This window comes from Cyprinus carpio, chromosome A5 (genome assembly GCF_018340385.1).
Source record: "Cyprinus carpio isolate SPL01 chromosome A5, ASM1834038v1, whole genome shotgun sequence".
NCBI classification, from domain to species: Eukaryota; Metazoa; Chordata; class Actinopteri; order Cypriniformes; family Cyprinidae; genus Cyprinus; species Cyprinus carpio.
The window spans coordinates 36,265,195-36,271,457 of record NC_056576.1 but is presented as its reverse complement, the minus strand read 5'-3'; the positions used below and the strand labels follow the sequence as shown (position 1 = coordinate 36,271,457).

The following is a 6,263-nucleotide window of genomic DNA, read 5'->3' as shown; positions in this document are numbered from 1 at the left end:
TGCAGAGCCCTTTAGAATTCGTTATGATTTCACAAAAGTGTTGCTTAACTCATCACGGATTTTGATCTTTATTTGTACCTGCAAAAGTTTGTGTAAAGTCAGTTGTGATTAGAATGGTTTACAACTATTAAAAAATAAATAATAATAATAATTATGTTTATAGGGTCAAGTTAAATGACAGTGACTACAGTATGCAATATATTTAACAAGATCAGCTCGAATCCTTCTTAAATGTAGTCACCAGTAAAACCTCTCAATTCAGTCATGATTCTGTCTGAAACAAATCTATATAAAATATATTAATCTATATAACACACTTAATAGATAAAAAATAAATCAGAGTTAAAATCCCTGTTCTAACATGAAGTGAAGTGAATCATGTGGTCTATCAAAAACCAGTTTCTCTGTGATGTCCAGAAACAGCACACACGAGAACACAACAACGGTCCTGTCCTGGATGTCTCAAGCAACTAAATATTTCTTATCTGCTGCTAAAATGACTTTGATAGTTAGTCAGAGCTCTATTTTGTTTGCTTGTTTTCGTAAGAGGCCTACTCATAAAACAATATGCAGCTCTGTATTAAATAAAGCAGAACAATAAGATATCAACACGCTGCGCTTTCTCTTTTTTTGGGAACTTCTATTAGCGCTCTGAAATGTCCTTCGCCATTTTGTGCAAAGCAATTCATCACTGTCTACCATTTTCTTCGTAAGAATACATATCAGTAGCTGCAGCTTTGCTTTTTTCTTCTCACCTGAAAGATCTGAAGAATATCGTGAGTCTCCATATAGTTAGGCGCGCGCGCGCAAGGGTCCGCGAACACCGAACACTTCAGCGTGCTCTCCGCACTCTCGGTCATGAGCAGTTTTTCTGATATCATCTCACAAAGTTTATGTTGCTGTAGGCTACATAACACAATGCAAAAAGTAAGTTGCGAAGTGCACTCCTGCGGAGCGTTGTTTCTCCCAGATGTAGCGTTCGCGCTTTAAGAAAGGCGCGTTAACTCTGTTCAAAATAAATATAAACTATAAGATATAAATCGAACGCATCGAGAGCAGGACTGCTTGAAATGAAACGAACCCCTAGCAGCTCTATACAAAGGGCTCTGATGATGTCATTGGGCCTTTGGTGAGGAATCGCGAGGGGTCTCGACAGGGGTTGATGAAAATGGAGAAAAGCGCGTTCTGGGGTCCAGGCCAATTTTACGATCTGTTTTCACTGGGGAAAAAAGAACACTTCAGAAGACCTCTGGCTGGCGTTTACAATGCGCCCGACAAAGAGAAGGAGGGGCCAGAGCGCCGTTTCTAGGTTGCAAGTCGTCCTCAGCTGACACTCCGGCCTACAATGGGTGCATTTTATGTAGGGCAGCCGGTGTGCGTGTCCCCCGGTGAACCTCTCGGTAAAACGTTGCTGTTCATGTCTGTAACCGGAAGAGGGAGCTCAGTGTCAAGAAAAGCGTGCAATCCAAACCGGAAACCTCACACTAAGAGGAACGATATTATGGAGGAGAAGGATTGTTACATGTGACGAAATATTTACGCGAGCCAAGGTCGAGCAGGCTTTAGCAAAATAATAGAACACAGGATGCCTTGTTGTTTGCAAATATGTCTCGTTGGACTTTTGACATCCCGAAATCTTAGTGGAACGCATTAAAATTATAATTATATCGCTGCCAATATTCAAACACAATATTCAAGATGTTAATTACTGTGCACTGCTGTCATAACACTAAGATCAGTCGTTCGGATAATATTCTATATATAAACGCTATATATATATATATATATATATATATATATATATATATATATATATATATATATATATATATATATATCTATGCGTGTATTTATACACCCACACACTTTCACAAGAAAAAAAATCACTTAGCCTCGAAGGGAAGGTTGATTATTCCTCGTCTAGACTACAGACGGCCGCGCGCGCGCGCGCACACACACACACACACACACACACACACCTGTCATTGTCTAGACTGGGGGGAGTCGGGGAGGGGGTGCTCGGTGTGGCTGGCGACTCGTGAGCCACTATTGCATTATTTTGTATCAGTCACAACGGCTCCGCAAACGTATTGGTGAACAAAAAAGTCCGGTGTCACTTTTCACGATCTGATTGGCCAGCAGTCCCGTCAGCAACTCTCCTTACGTTTCCTTTAGGTCAGCTAGGGACGTTACAAAATAAATAAATGAGAAAATAGAAATGCGTAGAAAGTAAAAGGCACGGTGAACAATCTAGCTTGTTGGTCTTCCGACTGACGGGCACCGTCATCATCCAATGTGGGGCCAGATGTAATTGGGAGAAATTTATTGACAGCGCCCCCAACCAATCTAATGTAGGCCATCTATAAATGATCAACGTGCGGGATTCTCGGATGACTGGCTGGCCTTTGGTCGAGAATGGGACATGGATTTCAGCGAGTTATAATAACACTCGTGGCGTGGTAGCTAATGCATGCATCTGTTCATGCTCAAGAAGTGACGCGTAAAAGAAGAAAGTCCTCGAAAGAGGAGCGCAACGAGCGCATCGAAATACTCCGCGGAAAACGGTGCTCCGAGAATTAAGAAACTGAGGATGCACAGAGCCCATGCTGGTTCAAACACAACGACTGCGATCAGCCAAAATAGTTTCTCTTTCAGAGCCACAATGGAGCCCGTTTCAGCGTTCCTCGCCGCGCGGAAGGGAGGGCGTGCGGCTCACCGATTGGGGTAAAGTCATGTTGAACGATTTATATCACAACCTACGTACATCAAGAAAGTCCATTCTGTTCCAATCGCCAGCAGAAAGGCGTGGCTGCCCAAAATCTTCGACGAATAGTGAAAAAATGGGAGGGCACGAGTGAGCTGCGTGATGTCCTCTCCGAAGGTAGGCTGCAGCGTGTGTTTATTGATGAGATGAAAGAAGATGGAAGTGAGAAATGAAACAAAGTAAGGGACAATATTAATAAAGTCAGTCCTTGCCTGGGGAAAGCCGGGGAAGCTGTGAAGCGCTGTAGCCACTGGAGAAGAAAGACCCTTAAAGCAGCAGGTAAGAGACAGAGGGAGGGTACTTACACTATTTATGTTAGGCTATTTATAAGAGTAATAGCAGTCATTCCGTGATATGAGCTGGAAAAAAACGAAAAAAAAAAAAACTTAAGCATGAAGCCTGTACGAACAGCTCAAACGCAGGACCTTAGTCTTTGTCCATCCACAGGCTACAGATAAGACGGCTTTGAAGAAGATACGAAAAACTTATAAAAATCACATTTAGTTGGTGAAGAATTGCAAAACTCGCGTTACAGCAGCCGAGATCTCTCAGAACAGCCCGTGTTTGTCTGAAATTAAAGCAGAAAGACTCGTGCTTGCCTGAAGTGACGTCTCAGGTAAAATGAGCGTGTAATTCCCTGCTCGATCACTCATTTTCTAGGAAGTAGCCGAACAGTTGTCAGGCTACGAGGACTTTGTCGGTAGTTTGTACAAGTTGAGTTATTTCACGGGGTATTTTAATAATTCGCGAAGTGCTCAACGCAACACTGGACCGTGACACGAAGAGCACAGTTCGACCCAGCGGAGCCGCTAGGGACTTCCCTACGCGCAGCCAAATATTTGATACAATAGCACCGCTCTAACCGTGTGTTAAAGTGTCAAGTATCACCGATTAAAGGCCATCGGCGCTACAGTAACCAATGTTCCGATGATTCGAACGTTTCAGCCGCGTATCAGGAATCCTAGTGGTTTCCGGGCCGTTGCTAATATTTTATTGCCCCCGGTGGATGTGCGCACTAGCCTCTGGTCTCGGGACGAGCCCAACTGTTCGCAGGTCGTTGTTTTGCGCGGATGTTCTCGGCAGCTCGGATTCTCGTATTCTGAGCGAAACCGTGGAGTTTTGTAGTAGGGAGTGTGTCTGGCGCTCTACCGTCTCCGTTATTCGTCATCATTAAATGGGGATACGCAGCCTAACGAAGTGACCGGAATTTTAGCCCTCGCTCCAAGTGCGCGGAGAAGCCGAAATGCAGTTTTAGTTACAAAATATAAATGGCCATCTGTTCTGTATTCTAATGCCTGTACTTATGAATGACCTCTTTTTGACTCCGTGTTGTGAAGTGCCAGCTTGTTGCCTGTAACGCACGCGTTTGTAGGCTAAGCAAACAATAAAACAATCACTCGGCCATTTTAACACACACACACCAAAAAAACTTAATATGGCTAAACACAGAGGAGCTCGTCTTCGGTTTTTGGAGGTAACTAACGGGCCTTTAGGCAGCGCTGATTGCATTGTTATCTGTAGCACGAGACGGCGGGCACGAGAGCCATGGCATTGGCCCGTGGTGGAGAAAAAAAAACACCCCAGACACATCTTTTTTCATTAATTTATCATATGCACTCTGGTTCCCGACGCTGTATTATAAAATGTCTGTCTTATATAATCTGTTTATTTATAGCAAACGGCGTGGAAAGGTTGGCATTTATGTGGGGAGATTCTATTCGATGTTGGCTACTTTGATTATTATAGTGTTTTATCTGAACGAATGAGCTGAAAGAAGGAAAACCTAGTTATTTTACGATATAAACGAAATGCAGTTATCTCATTTTATTTAGCAGTGCTAGCAGTGTGCATGTTTGTTAGGTTTTTTTGGATTTGCTGAGCGCTCTCAGACGCTTCGGCCTTGGAAGTTTGACTTATTGATAAAAAAAAAAACACACACACAAATTATCTATAGTAGTCAAATATTACTTCATTAAACGTTAAGGATTTTATTTATTTATTTATTAAGTGGAGTGCTGGCGTATATGGGATTCAATCATATTATAATTATTAAGTCAGATGATTTTAGGATTTGGTAGCTCAATCATGAGCTCTGTGCGCTGCTCTGTTAATATAGGTTATTTGTTGTGAGTCAGTCTCCTAAAGCTGTGGATGTCGGAATAAACACCTCTTGTCTTTAGCCTGTACTTCAATCCCCGTTAAATGTCGACAGTTTCACGAGGAGAACTTTAATCTCTCTCTTTGTGTTTCAGACACTTTGTACGTGGCTGTAAGATATAGGCATGCATTGGCATAAGTCAGTCAATCATCGTAAAATATTATAGCATTCTCCAGTCATTTTTTTTAAACTTAAAATTTTATTATAAATATATAGCCCAAGCACTGCAATAATTTTTTTTTTTTATTTTTTTAATGTCACCACACCACTTTTTTTTTTTTTTTAGCTGATTAGCGGCCTACTTTTCATAGAGAAATTCTTCGTGGCTCTGCAGCTAGGATAACGTCGAGTAAATTAACTCTTTCTATATTTATAGCAAATAGTTTTCATTTTAGTCAGCGCATTTAATTAAAATACACGATATATATTAGTTTGTGTATCAAGCTTTTCCCCACATGTACAGGACTGTAACATTTTAACACGTTCTTCCTTATTCTTGTAATGTGCACCTGTTTAAGTCCATTTGAAGCTGTTTTTAGTCGCGCGCTCACTGTATGTGCATCAATTAAACACGTGTGTAGTTTTATGGCTGATTTCGGGAGAAGGGCCTTGGCTGCATGTAGGTGTTTGTGTGTCAGCTTTACCGACTTTAAAGTAGCTTATCATGCGAACAAGACCTTGAGATGTATGTTTCACGGTAGTTTACGACTGTGTAGGCTATACCAAAACCGATAAAAAACTTTTTAATTTTCCTTGAATGTGTTGGTTCTGGAAGTCAGAGTTGTTTCCCTGTGCAGTTGGTTTTCACGTGCTAATGCTTACTTGTGAGTAATGAGGTTAGCTTTAGCTATGTCAGTTATGTGATGCTTGGGAATATGTGACACTTTTGTCTGTAAATTTTTAAGACGTTATGTAGGCTACCTGGGCGTACCTGTGAGAGCTGGTCATTCTTGAGTGGATTTATGACTCTTTTATAAGTATTTAAGCTATAGTAAAATATTCTTAGTAAGTGGTATCATATACACAGAAGGCTAACTAAGAGAACTCTAGAACAAAAATGTATTGTTTCTGTGGGAGCTTTTCTCAACATTAATATTAATATGTACACCTGTATTTTTATTTGACTTCTCTTTTAGCTTATTTGTTTTTGCACTAAAGAGTAATGTGTTTATTGATTTGATTGTTGCTTATATAATGATCAGCTCATTGAGTTATTATCGTAGCAGGGTTGTGATCATAATATGTTTGACCTCAAACACTTTTTTTTTTTTTTACATGCATGCTCCTTGACCTTTAAATATTATTTGTGGACGTTTAATGATACAGCGAAGTGGTTTTTAG

General features: G+C 40.9%; 1 protein-coding gene across 2 annotated transcripts in view; it reads left to right on the top strand.

The window, feature by feature from the left end:
* The first annotated feature begins 1,993 nt into the window (after positions 1-1,993).
* Positions 1,994-6,263, top strand: part of LOC109088377 (zinc finger and BTB domain-containing protein 20-like) — a 54,411-nt gene continuing 50,141 nt past the window's right edge. Inside the window, exon 1 of one of the 2 annotated variants that reach the window (XM_042757101.1) lies at positions 1,994-2,881. The gene's annotated coding sequence lies outside the window, so the exon portion shown is untranslated. Of the gene's footprint in view, positions 3,044-6,263 lie in introns of both variants that reach the window. The other variant, XM_042757099.1, reaches the window with a different exon arrangement.